Source organism: Peromyscus californicus, unplaced genomic scaffold (genome assembly GCF_007827085.1).
Source record: "Peromyscus californicus insignis strain IS unplaced genomic scaffold, ASM782708v3 Scaffold_4__1_contigs__length_199733344, whole genome shotgun sequence".
NCBI lineage: Eukaryota > Metazoa > Chordata > Mammalia > Rodentia > Cricetidae > Peromyscus > Peromyscus californicus.
In genome coordinates, this window is record NW_026294562.1 from 60,141,988 (window position 1) to 60,162,645 (window position 20,658).

Consider the following 20,658-nt stretch of genomic DNA (forward strand, 5'->3'; position numbering starts at 1 on the left):
AAGGGTTCCTCAGTGGAGGTGTCTCGACAGGAAAGTGTCTTAAAAGTTAGCATGCTCTGTGTATGTATCTCTTAGGCAGCAACTTGGATGGGTCTGAAGGTCTAGAATGGAATTCTATGTATCCTGGCTGATCCCAAGTCCCACAGACAGAGTCCCTGGCTGCAGTTCTGGAAAGTGCGTTTGGGAAGGTCACTAGTGTACCCAGTGTCCCTAGCAAATCTTGTGGCTGGAGCACCCTCAGGGGCACCTTCAAATACTATATTCATGCTGTCCTGGCTGTGCCTTCCAAGAGTCCATCCTCTATCCCTTGGCTGGCTCCCTGAAAGTTAGGGCTATAAAGAAGTGAGGAAAGATTGGGGGAGGGCTCCCTTCCCAGGTGAGGAATGGCTGCTGTCACCATAGATGATGTTCCACTGAAACTTTTTGGCACTTCCTCCCCGAACTGGAGGACAACCTGGCTGTTTCATCAGCAGGGACACACTGGAGACCCGTGGAAGGGCCAGTTCCCAAGACCCAGCTTTTTCCAGTTCACTCCCTGTTCTTAAAACTTTGAGCAGTTAAGGGCATGTTCCCTGCCAGGTGGTGGTGCATGCCTTTTAATCCCAGCACTTGGGAGGCAGAGGCATTTGAATCTCTGTGAGTTCGAGGCCAGCCTGCTCTACAAAGTGAGTTGCAGGACAGGCTCCAAAAGCTACACAGAGAAACCTTGTCTTGAAAACAAAACAAAAAGACATGTTCCCTATGAGGCTCACCCCTGGCACCCCTCTGGCTACAGGGCACTGGGTCTTGCTAAGTAGTCCTGGCTTTCTGGGAACTTATAGAGCTCTGCCTGCCTCTGCTTCCCAGGTACCTGCCACCAAGCCCAGGAGTCTAAAGAACTAAAATTTGAACTGTGTATAATTTACATGTACACCTTATGGTTGGCCAGTAGCTTCCTGCAGGGAGCTACTCTTCTGGAATCACCTACTCTTCTAGGCTAGTAGGTTTCTTGAGGGTTAATTTGTGCATTTGTTTTGGCTTTGTAGCAGGCTAGTATAGCTGCTACAGTAAAGGATTATGCCTACTTTTATATAGTTCCTAGAGGCTGAAGTTTTGTTACATTAGAAGTAACTCAAGTCTCCAATGCTGAAGTGATGTCACAATGAAAGTCATTTGAGTCCCCACAAGGGAGTCTCTGAGGATTCTTTCGGTTTAAGGGAGGAAAGAATAGTCCTTGCATGTGCAGAGATGGGCACCTGCTCTCTCATCAGCTCTTCACTCTCTCCAGTGATGGGGACACCTCATGCCCAAAGTGGGAGATGCACATTGAAGGTCATGCAGGGCCAGCTGTTTGTCTATGTACTGTGTAGTACATCAGGTTTTTAGTGGGTTCCATTGTGTGCCAGGAACTTCTCCAAGTACTGGCTATGGGCAGCCAAGGAGCCATGGCCACTCCCTTTGGGGCCCTTAGGCTCTGGTCACATCAATGCCCAGAAGAGAGTTTCCAGGATGCTTGACCAATCACAGTGGGTAGTTTTTTTTTTAGATCAGTTTCCTTCAAATTAAAACATCACATGCTGGAGGGAAGGTATTAAGACTAGGATGTGAACAACTAACAAGTCTCAGAAGTTTCTGAAACTTACAAGGCCCCTTCTTCCCCAAGGACAAGTAAACAGGAAGAGAGTCCATGCTCTGACCTTTGTTGAAGTGCTAGAGCTCCAGGATTCCAGCTTTTGGGAGCCATCATCCATGCTGGGGTTTTTGGTGATACAGCTGCCTTTGAGTTTTCTCTGATCCTGTAAGTAACCCCTCATCCATGCTCCTGTAAGTAGCCCAATCAACTGATTGGTTTACCAAATTGGACTTTGGTGGAATCTTTCTTTGGTCTGCTGTCAGTTCCCTTTCTGAAGTGAATGTTCACGTTCATGTTCATGAACTGATGTTCATGTTCATGAACTCATGTTCGTGAACTGATGTTCATGTTCGTGAACTGATGTTCATGTTGCATTTCCTTAGGGAAATATCACACAATAGTAGTAGACCTGCACTGTGGGTCTTAGAGGAGCTAAGGATGGGTCCAGACTATCATACCTGAAAAGCCTTGTGGGCTGAGAGAACCATTCCAGGTCAAGGCACAGAAAGGAAGCTCTCTTGGGCCCAGGAGCAGATGTAGGCAGGAGAAAGCTAGACAGGTCTGGGTTAGGTGGAAGGCTGACTTAGGCGCATTCTGTTCCAATTGATGGGGGTGGGTAGGGAGCAATCTCATAGGCTCTAGGAGACTTGCTGAGAGGGCTGGTTGCAAGTGTTTATGGGGCTGCCTTGCAGGGCCTGCACCTGTGAGCACCACATCTAAGTGCCCTGCCTAACATCCTGCCAGCTTGGCTATGAGGACATGGGGAGACCAACGGGCCAGCTTGGTAGGACATGTTGTCAGGTAGGTACCCAGAGAGTGCATCAGAGAAGGGCCCCTGGGCTAGCTCAGCCTGACAATCTCTGTTTTCTTGGCTCCGAGACATCAGTGAGGAAGGCAGATGAGCTGTGGTAGGAAATGAGGGAGCCTAACCCTGGGATGGGAGGTTTCTCCCTGTTTTCCCCTGGCCAGCAGGTGTGGGAAGGTGGGAAGAGCAAGCCTTCATAGCCAGGGCTTGTCTCAAAATTCTCCTGCCAGTATGACTTTGTACTGGCTGCTCAGTTTCCCCAAGTGTGACAGAGATGCTGCAGAGTGTCTCTAGGTGGGTAAGGGCAAAATGTCCTTGTCATTTGGAGCAGGGCCTAGTCGATGGGAAACTCAAGGTCAAGTCCTGTTTGGCCCAGTCCCAGGGTCTCGTGACTCGCTCCACAGAGGAGGACTCCGGCTGTGTGTGTTTGGTAGGCTAGGGGGAGGCTGCTGCAGAGCTACTCTCAGTTTCCTAAAATTCATGAAGACTACCCAAGGGGGCTGTTTCTGCAGAGCTTGCTCAAGCGAGGAGGTTGGCCACTGCCATTTCTGCTTGCTAGAGATTCATATGCAGGTCCGGGAGCAAGACAGCTGTGTATTAAAAGAGCTCAAGCATCCAAAAACAACCAGAGCAGTGCCAGACAAAACTCTTGCGAGCATCTCCATAGAGACAGGAAATGCAGCCCTCTACTCTCTAAGCACCACACTCTCCTGTTAGAGTACCTCATTCACCAGCAGTCGAAGGGGATCTGCCCTCTAGACCTGAGGAAGGACTCGAGATTTATGAAAGCCCTGAGCCTGTGTCCTCTCAAGGAAGCCTGGAGTCTCCTCACCCGGAACGGTCATAGACAAGACAAGATGAAACAAACAAGACAGTCTCAGCATTTCTCCCCAGGGTTCTATGGGCAAGGATGATTGGGCAAGATGGAAACAGTACCGTTAGAAAGGGACCTAGTACCATGGAAAAGGACAGTGTGCTGGTAAATGCTTAAAGTCCCTTATGAGACATGCCTACAGGCGTGTCTGTGAAGGAGTTTCTAGACTGGGTTGACTAAAGAGGGAAGACCCACCCTAAATGTGAGCTGGGGTCCTAGAGTGATGAAAAGCAGAAAGTGTGCTGAGCACCAGTGTTCATCTCTCTGTTTCCTGATTGTTGGTATAATGTGATGGGTTGCCTCAGATCCCTGCGCCCATGCCTTCCCTGTCATTATGGGATGTACCCTTGAACTGTGAGCCTGAATACATCTTTTCTTCCTTAAATCGCTTTGTCAGGTATTTTAGGCACAGCAAGAAGAAAATTAACACTTGGATGAGTAAAGATGTTTAACAATGCGGCAGATATAAAATCAATATGCAAAAGACAAACAGATGTATAGACTAGTAGTGAACAATCCAAGATGGAGTCTAAATGGCGATTTCATTTAGAACAGCAGCAGAAAGAACAAAACATCAAGGAATGGAATCACTACGGGACATGTGTGAGACCTGCAGACTTGGAAGGAACTAGGATATAACCTTGTGAGGGGATCTCCCTTCGTGAGTCGAAGACAAATTTATCATTCAGGTAGTAACATTAAAGAATTTGTCTGGCTTTTTACATGCTGATTCTAGATTCAAGGCTATTTTCTTTTTAAAAATTACATTCTATTTATTTATTCTCTGTGTGTATTATGCTCAAACACACACTTGTGTGCCTCCATGCATGCTACAGCAGGATTCTCTCCTTCCAATATGTGGATTGAACTTAAGTCACCAAGCTTGGCAGCAAGTACCTTTACCCACTGAACCATCTTGCCAGCCTCTGACCCTAAATTCGCAGGGAAAGGCAAGGGACTCAGAATAGCCAAAACAATCTTGAGAAAGAACAGAGGTGGAGGGTGTACACTTCCTGATTCACACTACAAAGCTATAGTAGTCAGGAGAGTGTGGTTCTAAAGTCAGGTGTGGTAGAACATGGCTGTACTCCTAGCATTTAAAGGGTGAAGGCAGGAGAGTCAGGAGTTCAAAGCCAGCCTGGGCTACATGAGACCTTGTCTCCAAAAGTGGGGAGACAGAGAAACAGTGTAAGTACAGCTATCTTAGTCTGCTTTCTATTGCTTTGATAATACCAGGGCCAAACACAACTTGGGGAGTGTCTTAGTTAGGATTACTGTTGCTGTGATGAAACATCATGACCCAAGCAGTTTGGAGAGGAAGGGGTTTCTTTGGCTTATGATTCCATATAACCGTTAATCATCAAAGGAAGTTAGGACAGGAACTCAAAACAGGACAGAAGCCTGGAGGCAGGGGCTGATGCAGAGACCTCGTCAGGTGCTGCTTACTGGCTTGCTCTTCGTGACTTAATCAGTGTGCTTTTTTTTTTTTTTTATAGACTCCACAGCCCAGGGATGTCCCCAGCCCTTCCACATCAATCACTAATTAAGAAAATGCCTTACAGGCTTGCCTAACAGCCTGATCTTAAGGAGGCATTTTCTTAATTGAGGTTCTCCCCTCTCAGATGATTTTAGCTTGTGTCAAGTTGACATAAAACTAGTCAGCACAGGGAGGAAGAGGTTTATTATTTGGCTTATGCATTCCAATCATAGTCCATCATGAAGGAAGCCAAGACAGGAACTGAAGCAGAGGCCATGGAGAAATGCTGCTTACTGACTTGCTCCTCATGGCTTACTTAGTTTTTTTTTTTTTTTATACAACCCAGGACCACTCGTTCAGGTGTGGCACCATCCATTATCTGAGCCCTCCCATATCCATAATTAATAAAGAAAATGCCCCACAGACTTGCCTACAGGCCAATTTGATGAAGGCTTTTTCTCAGTTGAGGTTCCCTCTTCCCATGTGACTCTAACTTGTATCAGGTTGACAAAAACAAAAACAAAAACAAAATTAACCAACATGGTAGCAGTGGAGATCAATGGAATAAATAGAATTGAAATTCTAGAAATAGATCTTTGGTTTTAAACGAGAGGACAAGACAACTAACTCAGCGGGGAGAAGAGTCTTCCTAGCACAAGGCTCTGGTGTAGCCATCCTTGTATACAGAAAAACCAAGGTAAATCTATCGAATATCACGTCTGCCAACATTATGATCAAAATGAGACCTAAGGCTAGAGAGATGACTCAGTGGTTAAGAGCACTGGCTGCTCTTCAAGGGGACTTGGGTTCAGTTTCCAGCACCCACATGACAGCTCACCTGTAACTCCAATTCCAGGGGATCTGAGGCCTTCATTTGGTTTCCATTGGCATTGGGCATGCATATAATGTGCAGACATGCATGGAGGCAAAACACCTATACACAAAAAAATAATTAAAAATTAATTACATAAAAATCTTAAGTCTGGCCGGGCGGTGCTGGCGCACGCCTTTAATCCCAGCACTCGGGAGGCAGAGTCAGGCGGATCTCTGTGAGTTCGAGGCCAGCCTGGGCTACCAAGTGAGTTCCAGGAAAGGCGCAAAGCTACACAGAGAAACCCTGTCTCGAAAAAAAAAAAAAATCTTAAGTCTGGCAGTGATGGTGAATATCTTTAATCCTAGCACTTGGGAGGCAGAGGCAGGTGGATCTCTGTGAGTTTGAGGCCAGCCTCGTCTACAGAGCAAGTTCTAGGACAGCCAGGATGAAATTCTATTAAAAAAGTTTCCTTTCTATGACCAAACACACAAGCAGCAAAAGAAAAAACAGAAGCACTGTTCCATGGGCTTGGTCTCAGGCTGCATTAAAAAAAAAAGAGAAAGGGAGCTGAGTGCCAGCATTCATCTCTCTGCTTCCTGACTGAATGGATGTGACCAGCTGCCTCACCGTCATGCCGTCTGCCATCTTGCCTTCCCCGCCAGGAGCCTCAAACCCAGAGGCAAAAAAACCCCTCTTCCTTAAGTTGGCTTTGACAGATATTCTGCCACAACAATGAGAAAAGTAACTAACACGATATTTGTACTAAAACGGGAAGTCCAAGCATTGTATTAGCGGGAGATTGCTCCGATTTGTTGAGGAAAAGGGAATTGAAAGCCATATTTGTGAATCTGTCATGCTCCTTTCTTTGTCTACCAGACTACTGAGACAATGGACCCGAGAAATGAGAATTTCCCCAGAAATATGCTGGGAGAAGAAAAGATTGAATTGGTAGAACAACCAGAAGAGGGTTTTGTCTCCTGAAGAAAGGTGTACACCTTGTCAAAGGACCTTGTAGGAAAGATTTGGGAGCTGAGAGAATGGTGGGCCAAGGGCCCACACCTGGGTCAGGCCGGCTTAGTTATGCGTACCAGCATCCTCTAAGCCTCTCACCCTCACATCAGGACCCTGAAGATGGGCTTGGGGCAGGGCATCTCTGGATCTCTCTGTCCCTTTTCCCAATGCAACCATGTTGGATACATCTCCCCCTTTCTGCTTATTAATTTGTCTCTTGAAAAAGATTTGTTTTCATTTTATTGATGTGTAAATGTGTCTGTGTATGCGTGTGCTCTCTCTGTCTCTGTCTCTGTCTCTGTCGTCTCTCTCGTGGTGTGCGCACAGGAGTCTCTGGGGTTGTAGTTGCAGGTTGTTGTGAGCTGTCTGACGGGGGTGCTCAGAATCAAATGGGTCCTCTGCAAGAGCAGCCGTTCTTCTAACCACTGAGCCATGTCTCTAGCCCCTTAACTTGCCTCTTTTAACTAGCTTATGAAGGATGGGTAGCCAAGTCTGGCTTGTTGGGACTCAGGCAGTGACTCTAAATTCAGTATTACCCTCTAGGCATACAAGCACCCAGTACCCAGAGTGTTTCACTTCTCCACCCAAATGGTAAATAGAGACCACAAAATGGGCTGAATTTCCAGTATCTGTTTGCCATGCTCTCTGTAATTCTGTATGTGCGTGATAGGAATGGAAGAGAATGGGATACTTTCAAGGACAAGATTTCTTTTTAAAAGGAACCCGTGACAACTGGCTGTTGTTGCAACCAATAGCTACCTTTGCCCTGTCAGAAGAGGAAAGTCTCTGTTGTCATAAAACCTCTGAAATCCCCAAAAGGAAATCTGAATTTGTCTTGAGGGGATTGATGACCAGGAAATTTCATCCATGTATTTACCCATGTGTAGAAACTTGTGTTTTTACATCCAAGGTCAGTGAAAACACATCCATACAACAATGGATCCATGTACTTTTGTGCCAGCATTTGTTATCATAGCCAAAAAGTGGAACCAGGACTGGTGAGGTGGCTTAGCAGTTCAGAGGGCTTGCTGCTCAATCATGGGAGCCTGAGTCTGCATCCCAGCATCCACAGCCAGTGGCTTACAGTGACCTGTAGCTTCAGCTCCAAAGGTTCTAATGCCCTCTTCTGGCCTCCTTGGGCACTGCATGCACGTGATACACATACATGAAGACAAAGCACCCAGACACTTTATAATGACTAATCTTGGCTGTTAATTGACTACATCTGGAATCAACTAAAACTCAAGAAGTTGAACATTCCCATGAAGTATTTACTTGATTGGATCATTTGAGGTGGGGAGACCCACCCTAAATCTGGGCCACACCTCCTGGTGGCAGCCCACATGAAAGAACATGAAGGAAACTTGCTTTTTTTTTTTCTTTTCTGTTTTCCCTCACTCTCACTGACATGTTCACCTGTCTTGTTGGTGAGGCATTCCTTTGCTGATGTTAGAACCTACTTTTTCACGATTCCAGCATATATCAAAGACCAGCATCTCTTCAGGAACCTTCCAGGACTCCAGCACCAGAATGGGACTGTAGAGACATCCAATCTCGTGGACTTGACAACTACCAGACTCTTTCCTTTCCACTGGGAGACTGCTGTTGTTGGACTATCTGGACCACAGCCTGTAAGTCATTCTAATAAATTCCCTTTTAATATATATTAATATATACTCATTCTATCAGTTCTGTTCCCTTAGAGAACCTAATGTACATCTAAAAATAAAATAATATGCTGGGTGGTGGTGGTGCATGCCTTTAATGCCAGCACTAGGGAAGCAGAGGCAGGCAGATCTCTGCGTTTAAGGCCAGCCTGGTTTACAAATAAAGTTCCAGGACAGCAAGGGCTACACATAGAAATCCTGTCTCAAAACAAAATACCCATCAAGTGGCAAATGTGTCAACATGACATTGTCCAGACTGCAGAGTGTAATGGAACCATTGAAATCAAGGAAGCCATGATACATGCTATAGCTCTGATGAGCCTTGAAAATGCTGAGTCAGGTATGGTGACACATGCCTGTAACCTAGAAGACAGAGGCAGGAGGATCTCCACAAGTTCCAGGCCAACCAGGACTATAAAGTAAGACCCCCGTCTCAAAACAAAAACAAAACAAATGTTTTGTTAATGAAAGAGGCCGGGTGTGAAAGAACATGTATTCAACACTTCCTTTTAAAGTGCTGAGGAAAGTCAAGTGCAAGCCTTTGATCCCAGAGCACTTGAGAAGCAGAGGCAGGTAGTTCTCTGTGAGTTCGAAGCCAGCCTTGTCTACATAGAGTTTCAGCATAGCCAGGGCTTCACAGAGAGACCCTGTCTCAAAAATAAATAAATAAATAAATAAATAAATAAATAAATAAATAAATAAATAAATAAATAAAAGTGCTGAGAGTATGTAAATTAATGATAGTAGAATGATAGAGATAGAAGGGAGATTTGCTTTTGCCGGAGCTTGGAGGGTGGTGCTAATCTATCCTATCTTTGGGGTATGAAAGTGATCTAAGATTAGGCAGTAGTTTGGGCTGCACACATCTCACTACTGAGAACATGGACTTCAGTCTGTCCATGGGAAGTTTTTGTGGTAGATAATTTGTGGCTGCACAAGATATAAAATATCTCAAAAATCCAGCTCAGGTGAGCCTCCACAGCAGGTGGCTGGTCTGAGAAAGGAGGAGTAGAAACAGGAATGCGTGCCTTGGGGTTGATTTAGGGAGCATACTTGGAGTTCTCTCGTTGGTCCTGTCTGAGTTCAGGGACCCAGACTTTCCCTACTGTGTCCTGTTGCTTAGGGCTTATTACCTAGAGGTTAGGCTCTCCTTCCAAGGGTTCCAAATCCTAGAGTCCTATATAGACATCATCTCTTTGGGGTAATGACTTAGTTAGCTTTAACTGTCAACTTGACACAGCCTAGAGTCAGGTGAGAAAGGTAACTCAGTTGAGGGATTGTCTAGATCAGATTGGCCTGTGGGCGTGGCTATGGGGGATTGTCTTGATTGTTAATTGATGTAGGAGAGCCCATCTCATTGTGGGCGGCACCATTCTCTAGGCAGGTGGTCCTGGGATATATAAGAAAACTAGCCAAGCATCAGTCTGCAAACCAACCAACAAGCCACATTACTCCATGGATTCTGCTTCAAGTTCCTGCCCTCCTTTCTCTCAATGATAGACTGTAATCCAGACGTATGAGCCAAGTAAACAGTTTCTTCCCCTAACTTCCCCTAGGTTTTCGTGGTGTTTTATCACAGCAACAGAAAACAAATTAGAACAGGAAGTCATTTCTCATTCTGGTCATCACATTTAGCAGATCAGGAGAGCGCTGGGGTGAGAGGGAGCAGACAGAAAATAAGAGGGTCTATGACCAAGTTAGGGAACTTGGGAGGAACCAGAGGGTGATGAGAAAAGGATGATCTCTACCCTGCAGTGGTGACTGTGTGGTTAAGCAGAGACATAACTGAGGCCTGTGCTGGACATTTGGTCAGCATGTGGACAAAGCCCCCCAGACCATGGGAAGGAAGTGAGAGGAAAGGCTAGAGTTTGAACCTGGGCCTGGGGACCCTGGAGGGTCAGGCTATGCTTTTAAGTGTTCTCTGTGGTGGAAGGAGAACCAGCAGGGGGTCAGGGAAATCCACAGGGGCAGCAGTGCAGGTCCAGGAAGAGCCGCCAGCGGCTGGCCTGTGGACAGAGATCGTCAAGAGGTCACCAGCAAGGGAGACTTTCCTGCTTCAGGGACAACAAACAGTCCCAACTTGTATGGTTTTCAAAAGACCCAGGCCATCAAGACTTCAGAGTCAGGAGGAAAAGGGAGCCCAAGGAAGGGCTAGGAGTGCCAAGGGCTTGTGGGCTTGCCTGTGGCCTGTGGTTGTGCGTGGAATAGTTTGCAGTGAGGTGTTGGCCTTGTGCCGAGAGGCCTGGTCTTGCTATGCCCAGGGGAGCACCGTGGCATGTTCTAGGAGCCCTGAGATGTGAGATCTGTTCAACTCTCAGGGAGCTTGTAGATGTCACATGTGGGTCAGGATGAGTCTCCTCAGGATCTGCAGGGACCCAGCCCCCCTTCAGTCCTGCTGTTGGAGGAAGAGGGCAGTAACAATTCTGGATTCCTTGGGGGCGGGGTGAATACTGCAGCTGTGGGAGGAAAAAAAGCCTGGCTGGCCTCTGGATGACTGTGACCCTGACTGTGACTGGCCGGACATTGTAGCTATCCCAACTGTGGGACCCTTGCCTCCTAGGACAGCACAGTCCCAAGCCATCAGCCTGGCCAAGTGCACACAGTTCTGAGTCAGAGAGGGCTGGTCAGAGCTTCATACTATTTCCACCTCAGGACTCCTCCTGGAAGGCAGTGGAATCTGGAAATCTGGACTGAGCCAGCAAGAGGAGGCCCTGTCCCTAAAGAGAGGGTCAGATGGCCCACTGTCTGGGCTGGGGGTGGAGCTTCACCTACAGGGCTAATCCTGCCTGTATGGTCTCTGTGTCGCTCTGTGCTAAGACCCCAGTGGTGCTGCCTGCTAGTGTGAAGCCAGGGTCACCTTCACCATCTACCCATGAGTCCTTGCTCAGCACTGAAAGCAGTAACCCATTAAGACCTATCTCCTGAGAAAAGAGGGATTCTGGGGAGTGACCAGGGCTGGTTGTGATGCTCTTGGGGCCTCCATTCCTGTGGAATATAACCCTAGGAAGGCCCAGCAACCTCTGTCTGACTCCCACCTCTGTCCCATCACCATGGATTGGAGGGGTTGGAGGGGCCGAAGGGGACAGCCTGGAGAAATCATCTCCTGCCTCTGCAGTGACCAGGCTCACACAGGGCTGGTGCCCGCCTGGGCCAGTCCCTTCTGGTCAGAGTCAATCTGCCCTTCACATAGCCTTAGCCCCTCTTTCTCCAGACTGTATTGCTGAGAACATAAAGGGCACACTGAGACTTCAGGACCTTTGATCTGTCCCAGGGTCTCTTCCTGATCTATGTCTCTTACTGTCTAGACTCTACCAGGGACTGCCTGGACAAACTATCCCCACTGTTGACAGCAGTTGCTGACCAACTTCCATGGGAGTAGGCCACACGGGGTAGTTCCCACAGAGGGGCTGCAAGGTGAGACGAGAAGAAGTAGGCAATGCTTAGGAAAAGAAGGTGTGGGTGGTCAAGGGTGTCCCCTACTCGCCTCCAGCCTAGACCCTGATAGGCCAAGGGGTCACTGGGACTGGGGTGGAGAGGCCACTGCGGGATGGGGTAGAATGTAGAGGGAAGGTGGGTGGGTCTACACAACAGAGAACCTAAAGTTTGGATTGAAGGCAAGTCTTTCAAAGCAAGGAAGTAGCTAGAAATACTCAGGGGAAAGCCAGGAAGGGTGGACGCCGTGGGAGAAAGTTCCAGAATCTCTAACTATCTCTGCTTCCCATTTCCTCAAGCATGAATGAATGACCAAACCAACTTGGGTTAAGCTGTGGGAGTAGGAAGTGGGAAGGATGGGGCTAGGCCTCAGTACCAACCAGTGGGTGGGTGGGGCATGGCTGGGTTCATGACCTAACATTAAGAGGAACAAATAGCCATCAGTACTGCCTGCTATTAATTCTTTACAGTGGAACTGGGCTCCGGTTTCCAGATCAATACTAAGTAATTAAGAGAGAAAAATTATTAAATAAGACTCAGAGGTCCAAAGTTTGTGGCAGACAGAGAGTCGGAAGACTCCACAAAGGACGTTGCCCTACAGGACGGGGACTGGGAAAGGCTGTGGTGAAGACTGGACTGAAAGCAGCTGTTTGGAGCCCAGGTGGGCAATGAGGAGGCTGAGTGGTTCAAGGGCCTCCTGACAGGGCACTGCTGGGAGAAGAAAAGAGGGAGGAGGAAGGAGACACAGGTTCAGAGGGAGGGGCTGAGCTCCAGGGATGGTGTAGGATGGGGCTCTAGCAAGGAGTCACCTTCTGACCTTATCCCTTCCTGGCATGCCAGGGGGTCTGAGAACTCTTGCTGCCCCAAGTTTAAGTGAAGATCCACTGTCCACCAGGCCGATGACAGTAAGGCTGGTTGGTGCTGTGGATCAGCATCTGCAGGACGCATGCACTTCTGAGCCCCTAAATGCCACTGCCAAGTGGGGCTACTGGGTGCAGACAGAGCATCTGGTGGGGTAGAATATTCTCTATCTCAGTCTCTAACTCAGTGCCCAGACTGCACATGTACTGAGATAGGAAAGGCCCATGGTGTGGATGGAGCCACAGGCCTGCAATCTCCATGGGCATCTGTCTTTCTAGCCAGATCAGAGGCCTCTGGTTCCTCTTGCTCCATCTAGGAAACCCAGGGTCTATGCTTTTCTGTCCTGTAAGGAGGCTCTTGCCCATAATAGTGTCTAGGTTCTGACCCTAGGCTTTGGGTCCCTAGCCTGGCAGTCCCACAGCACCTGCCTAGGACAGGCTCCTTGCATGCCATGGAAGTCCAGGAGCCAGGGACAGCTCCCTGTCCCACTCCCACTTTTGGGAGGAGGAGTAGAGCAGACTTTCAAGATAGCTTTGATGGCCCAAGGGCACCTTCAGAGCTGCTGCAGGATCCAAGAGGAAGGTATTGTCCTTTTGTCCCTCCATCAGTCATTAGAAGGTCCCCCAGAAGGGACGAGAACTCAGGGGAGGCAACCCTATGAGCTGGAGCATCTCTAGTGAGGAGGATCAAGAGTGACAGAGGCCTGCTCCATCTTACTACATCTCCATCCCGAGACAGAGACTGACAAGAGGTACTTATCAGAGATACTGGCATATATGGTTGTAGACATAGAGAAATCCCACAATGAGTCCCATATGTGGTCCAGAGACCCAGGCAACCAGCTCCTGAGGTTCAGTCCAAATTCAAATGTCTTAGAACCAGTCGAGCCATGAACTAATACACAGTCCAAAGCTGAAGGCCTGCAGCCACGGGTCAGGGCTGTCAGTGGAAGTCCTGGATACTTGGCTCTCCCAGAGAGCCCAGAGTTCTGATGTTCATGGACAGAAGTATGCCAGAAGATGAGGCAAGGAGAGGGAAGAACTTCACCGTTTTCCATCTGGGCTTTCAGCTGTTCAGATGATACTGCCCATATTGGGTGAGGTGGGTCTTCCCCATAGCCACCAATTCAAGTTTCAGTATCTTCCAGAACAACCTGCAGAGACTGACTCAACAGCAATGCTTTTTCAGCTATCGGGGCAGTCCATAACCCAAGTCAGGCTGACACCCTAAACTGCCACGTTCATCCACGTCAACACGATGTAGTCATAGTGGAATAGCTAGGGCCACATGATTAACAACATCTTCCTAAACCCAACTTTATCTCCCAGTAGACTACATGGGCATGGTTCTACATAACATGAGCCAACTGTGTGGTATATCCCAAGCATCCCCTGAACCCTTCCCCAGAGGAGATGTTTGCTCTCCCCTCAACATCCATAACTCAAAGGTCATGTGATTCATGAATAAGCTGGGGAAGAAACATGAAGGAAATAGACACTGATTCCTCATTCATGAACTATATACCCACAGACACTTTCTTTAAAAGAAAAAAAAAAAGATTAATTTGCTGGGTGTGGTGGTGCACAATTTTTGTTTTTGTTTTTGTTTTTGTTTTTGTTTTTCGAGACAGGGTTTCTCTGTGTAGCTTTGCGCCTTTCCTGGAACTCACTTGGTAGTCCAGGCTGGCCTCGAACTCACAGAGATCCGCCTGGCTCTGCCTCCCGAGTGCTGGGATTAAAGGCATGCGCCACCACCGCCCGGCAAGTGGTGCACAATTTTAATCCCAGAACTTAGGAGGTGGAAGCAGGTGGATCTTTGTGAATTCAAGGCCAGCTGGGTCTATATAAGGAGTTCCAGGACAGCCAGAGCTACACAGCAAGAAACCGTCTGGAGTTTTTTTTTTTAATTTATTTTTATTTTATGTGTATGAGTGTTTTGCATACATACATGCATGTGTACCACATGTGTGCCGTGCCCATGGAGGCCAGAAGAGGGTGTTGGATCCTCCAGAACTGAAGTTACAGGCAATCGTGAGCTGCCATGCTGGTACTGTGAACTATACCCAAGTCCTCTGCAAGAGCACCCAGTGCTCTTAACTGCTGAGACATCTCTCCAGACACATTATTAGAAGAGGAAGTACTGTGGCCACTGCAATCTTTGTGGCTGTCTCTGGTCACGTCACCATAGCTAGCATTTGCAAATGCCTTCTTCCACCACAAATTCTGCAACCCATTTTCCCTTGGCTGCTCTTGGTTCTTACCTGGCAGGTGACCCACACTTTTCCCTGGCCTGTGAGCCCTTGAGGTCCCATTGACCTTATCCTGGTGACACTAGGGGCACCCTAAGGGAGCCCTGAACTGCAGATCTCTCCTAGTAGTTATGGTCAGACATTCTACCAATCCCTAACTCCTCCTCAGCCCAAGGAACTCAGATTGACTGTGAGGGGTGGGGGTGAGGCAGCTGGGGGGGTCTCAGCATCCAGTTCAGGGCAGTGTTTGTTGTACCTCCTTGCAAAAGTGCTCCCTATTCTGGAACCAAGATTTTCTAGGCCAGCAGAGCATAAGGTTGTACAAACAGGACCTCCAGAGGTGGTGATTAACGGTTCCATTCTCATACCCACCCCTTGATTTCTGGACCCATGAATCGTGACTATGGGAGAAACAGTACTGGACATGGGACACTGAGTCAAAGAACATTCAGCCTTCTGGTGAATTCTGCCTCAGCTCTATCAGCCCCAGTTGGTACTGTATCTTATCTTCAAGCTATAAGCCAGCTGCTTCAGATTGATGGAGACACAGACTTGTGAATTACATGGATGTGGCCTCATGTCATGCTTTACTTGTTGGCAAGTGTATTTCTTTCCCAGAGGTAATGCAGTGTCCTTGAGGTTGAAATGTCTGACCGCAAGCAAGATACTTTATACCAGCTTTTGGGAGGTGACTCGTTTATAGGAGGGCAAAGCTCTAATAAATGGGATCCATGTTCTTATAGAAAGAGTGAGGGTTGTGTCCACTCGTCCCTCCATGCTAGGACACAGCAGGGAGGTACCATCTGGGAGGAATAGGTCTTCCCCAGACAACTTGATCTTCCACTTCTCATCCTTTAGAAGCCTGAGAGACAAATTTCTGTTGTTTGGGTGTTACCAGTCTAGGGCTGGGGAGACAGCTCAGTTGGTAGTGCTTGCTTTGAAAGCATGAGGTCTTGAAGTCAATCCCTAGAAGCCACATTAAAAAGCCTGGTATGCTGGTGTCTGCTTATAATCCCAGTGCTGAAGAGGCAGAATTGAGGGTGGGGGTGTCACTGGGGTTCACTGGCCAGCCAGATTAGCTGTAGTGGTTTAAATGAGAAATGTCCTTTACAGGTGCAGGTATTTGAACACTTGGTCCCCAGTTGGTGGTGCTGTTTGGAGGGCAGCCTTGTTAGAGGGGCAGATAGGCTTGGAAGGTTTACAGCCTTGTTAGAGGGGCAGATAGGCTTGGAAGGTACAGCCTTGCTCTACTTCAATTCACTCTCTCTGCATTGTGCTTACAGTTAAAGATCTGATCTCTCCATGTCTGCCACTTGTTGCTATGCCTTGCTGCTATGCTGGACTCTTATCCCTGTGAAACTGTGGCCTCGTGGAGAGTGCCCTTTGACCAGTTGGCAGGATAAGAGATGACCTGTATCGGGCTTACCAAGGTGTGATGGTGGCTAATTGTTTTTTAATTTTTTATTTTTATTTTGCAATACAATTCAGTTCTACATATCAGCCACGGATTCCCTTGTTCTCCCCGCTCCGGCCCCCCTCACCTTCCCCCCAGCCCACCCCCCAGTGATGGCTAATTTTATGCCAACTTGACACAGGCTAGAGTCATTTTGGAAGAGGGAACTTCAAGTAAGAAAATGCCCTCATCAGATTGGCCTGTAGAAAAGCCCGTGGTGCATTTTCTTGACTGATGATTGATGGGATGGGCCCATCCCACAGTCAAGAACTTTTCTACAGGCCAATCTGATGGGAGCATTTTCTTACTTGAAGTTCCCTCTTCCAAAATGACCCTAGCCTGTGTCAAGTTGACACAAAATTAGCCATCACACCTTGGTTAGCCAGACACAGGTCATCTCTTATCCTGCCAACTGGTCAAAGGGCACTCTCCATGAAGCCACAGTTATCAACTTGGAGGAGCAAACAGCAGTGACATCTGGGTCACTTCCTCCTGGTACTTACTCTGTGCCTTCAAGGCTGTCTTAGACCCAATCAGATAGCTCACTTTTATTTGATGTTGGGTTGCTGCGGGACACACCCAGCTTTATGACACGTGGTTCATGATGGGCAGCTTAGGATGCACAGTAATGTGTGAGACATGTTTCTATGAATACCCAGTAGCAGCCAAGAGCAGACTCTCATTAGGGAAGTGGTTGTTGCAAATTAGGGCAGGGCCTCACTCCACAATGTGCTAGGGCAGTCTGCTGCAATTTCCCTGTGGGGTCAAACCAAAGTTCTGCCAATCCAATCCCAGCACCTCTTCTGTGAGGGTCAAAGAGCCCTCATGGAAGAACATCTGAACCTCTTCCTGTTGGGGGCCATTTGCATAGTTTAGAAAATGCCTGAGCAACACACCCAAGTGAGGAATATGGATAGGCCCATGAGAGGCTGTGCTTTTATTTTGGTTGGTGCTGGGGCTTATGTGCAATAACTTATCTTTCCCTGGAAGAGATGTTTTGACATGCCTAAATATCTTATGTTGAAATTCATTTGAATTAACTTCCCTCCCTGACACACCAGTGTCTTTCCAAGAAGTCAGTAGTTGCTACTTCTGAATTGCTTGATTCGGTCGACGTGACATCAGTGCAACAGGCCAGTGGTGAGGAGGAACAGGAAGGTCGTTAAGTTTCTTGTGAACCAAACTGTGAACCAAGGCTGGAGAGCAGATCCTTTGAGGAAGGATGGGAAAGGTGCCCTTACCAGATGAAAGCACACTGACTCTGGTGGGCCTTATGGAAAGGCAAGGGTAGGAAAGAGGTGTTGCCAGTCATTGTCTACGTACCAGCCGCCAGGGCACATGTTCATGCACCCAGGCTGGGAAACAGTATCTAGTAGGGAGTCTATGATTGGAGTTACTACCTGAGTAAAGCTGTGACAGATCCCACTGTCCTCTCTAGGTCCTTCTGTCAGCTGCTCAGGCCAGGAGGAGAGTTGAATGTGTGTGTGTGTGTGTGTGTGTGTGTGTGTGTGTGTGTGTGTGTGTGTGTGTGGTGGTAGTGGTTGGGCGGGGCATGGAAGTCACTACTCTTATTTTTTTAAAAATACATTTATTTATTTATTGTGGGCTGGAGTGGTGGGTACATATGCCATGGAGCACATGTGAGGGCCAGAGAGCAGCTCGTGGGAGTTGTTTCTCTCCTTCCACCATGCAGGTCCTGGGGTGGAACTCAGGTTATGAAGCTTGGCGGCAGGTGCCTCAACCCATTAAGCCATCTTGCCAGCCCCACTTTTGCTTTTCTGAGATAGAGTCTTACTCTGTAGCCTAGGCTGGCCTGGAACTTGCTATGTGGATCAGGCTGACCTTGAGCTTATGGTGATCCTCGTGCCTCTGCCTCCTGAGCACCTGGCTTACAGGCATGTACTACCATGTCTGTCTCACCCTGCATCGTTCAAGTCCATTCATTGTATGGCGTCCGCAGTCCCCCGAGGGGTGTCACTATACTCACCTCACTGGTTTCCCCACTGGAGTAGCTCTAGTCTAGTTGCCCTTTGTTACCATAGCAACCCTTATTGCACAGGTCAGGGAGCCAGCTGAAGGATCCCGCCACTGACTAAGTATGTCTGTTCCTTTTTTTCTTTTCTAGATCCAGGGAAATAATCATAGAATGGAATTGGGGACCTATGGGCTCACAGTGAGATGGACCAGACCGGACACTCTGTGGATCTCCTTACCTGTAAGTCCTGACTCTGACTGTGGGGCCACCCCGAGGATCTAGTCTTCTGAGATCAGTGTCAATCTAGAGCCAGTTCTGAGTCAGCCCTGGACTCGCTGCTCATTTCCTCTTCTCCAGGGCAGTGTCCCCGAGAAAGGACCTTGGGTCCACTTGGGAGAAGGTGGATGGAAAGACCGACAAGAAGTCTTATGGGTATTATGCCCAGGATTTCTCCTGCAGTGGGCCAGGCCTCCCCTTCATGAAGAAGCTCAGACCCATAAACTGGCTCAGGTCTGGGGATTGCTGGAGTCCGTGACCTTTTGTTTTTATGACTCAAGTTTCACTTTTGCTCATGGATCCTGGAAGTTTTCCATAGAAAGATCAAGCAAGAAGTTAGCAGACATTCTGTTTCCCCGAAGGAACACCATGATCAATCAGCCAGCACCACAGATCTGCACAGGCCAGACTGCTCAGACTGTGGGGCTTTGCCTCTGCTCTCCATTATAGTAACTTCAGCCACTGTGCCCATGCCCTCTGAATGCCCCCACATGGCCCATGCCACCCTGGGATCCAATGACTGTCACTGAATTTGAGCTTTTCACTTGACTAGCTTTGGTTCCCACTGCAAAGTACAGTCTTCAGGGATGAGCAATCACAGAACAGTGGAAGGATACTGCCACCCCCCAACCCACACCCCGAGTGTATTTCTCATAGTCATGGTGAAGGTCAACCTTCTGAACCTTTCCGGTGTGGGTAAACAAGTTTAACAAGTTGAATCCAACCTAGAATACTCAATTCCCTGTGTCTTTCATTCATCCCTCTACATAAAACCATTGAAAGTCTCCTATTTCTGATTCCTTCACTGTGGGCCATGTAACACACACACACACACATACACACACACAAATAGTCAAACTAATTAACTAACTAACTAACAACTAACTAGTCTTTTTGTTTTGTTTTGTTTGAGACAAGGTTCACTAAACAGTTCTGACTGACCTTGGTTTGTAGATCAGGATGGCCTTAAATTCAGAGATCTGCCTGCCTCTGTCTCCCAAGTGGAGGCAAGGAGTTAAAGGAGTATACCACCATGCGATTTAATCTTTGTGATTCCTGGAGCTGCATCATTAGACACAATCTGTGTTCAGTGCTCCCATACATCAGATACATCTGTCCTGATCCAACTTTATGTTTGACCCTGTCCTACCTTGCTGTCTCATTTAATATCTATTACCATGAGTTCAAATGATTTCCTTTTCACTATGTTTCTGTCTGTATAACATGGAGAACTCAAGCAGTCCTTCTGAAGTGTAGTGCATATCCTTGGGGTCACATACTGTTCTGCATGGAGACGCATGTTTACTTATGAGTATGGAAACAAATGTGCTGGTTAGTTTTCATTGTCAACTTCACACAAACCTGGAGTCACCAGTGAAAAGGGAGCCTCAATTGAAGAACTGCCTTAAACAGATTGACCTATGACCATATCTGTGAGAGACTGTCTTGACTGATAATTTATTGGGAGGGCCCAGTCCACTGTGGGTGTCACCATCTCTAGACTGGGGGGCCTGGGCTGCTTAAGAAAGTTAGCTGAGCATAAACCAGAGATCAGACCAATAAATAGCATCCCTACATAGCTCCTGACTCCTAGTTTCTGCCTTGAGCTCTTGCCCTGACTTCCCTCAGTGATAGGCTATTACCTGCAAATGTAAGCCAAATAAATCCTTTCTTGCCCAATTTGTTTTGGTTATGGTGTTTAGCACAGCAACAGAAGCGTGAAGTAGGACACATAGGGAGGGTGGTGGTGGAAGCGGCCAGTGTTGTTCTGCCTGGTGGCTACCTTGGGAAAGGTCATTGCTGTTTCCTTGGGCCTTACAGACTTCCCTCCAGTGGACAGGGAGACCCAATCTATGGGGATGGGAACCACTTCTTTGATTTAAAAAAATTATTCTATTTTTAATTGTGTGTATATGTGTGAGCATATGCTGAACATGTGTGTGTGTTGGGGGGATGTACCCATAAAGCTCAGATCCCCTAGAGCTAGAGTTATAGGTAGTAGTGACATCAGTTGTGTGTGCTAGTAGTTGAACTCAAGTCCTCTGGAAGAGCAGTATGTGCCCTTAACCACCGTTAAGAGTTATGGTCATCTCTCTTGCCCATGAGAACTACACCTGCTGACAAGAAAGGTTCATCCGAACACAGGGTGTTGG

The 20,658-nt window shown here is 47.7% G+C and overlaps 1 long non-coding RNA gene across 17 annotated transcripts in view; it reads left to right on the plus strand.

The window, feature by feature from the left end:
* Positions 1-1,618: 1,618 nt before the first annotated feature.
* Positions 1,619-20,658, plus strand: part of LOC128124454 (uncharacterized) — a 95,402-nt gene continuing 76,362 nt past the window's right edge. For 11 of the 17 annotated variants that reach the window (XR_008222867.1, XR_008222863.1, XR_008222870.1 and 8 more), the window contains exons 1-3: positions 1,620-1,777; positions 8,070-8,224; positions 18,380-18,469. This is a non-coding gene — a long non-coding RNA (uncharacterized LOC128124454). Of the gene's footprint in view, positions 1,778-2,304; positions 2,414-3,841; positions 3,981-8,069; positions 8,225-18,379; positions 18,470-20,658 lie in introns of all 17 variants that reach the window. The other 6 variants (XR_008222874.1, XR_008222876.1, XR_008222875.1 and 3 more) reach the window with 6 other exon arrangements.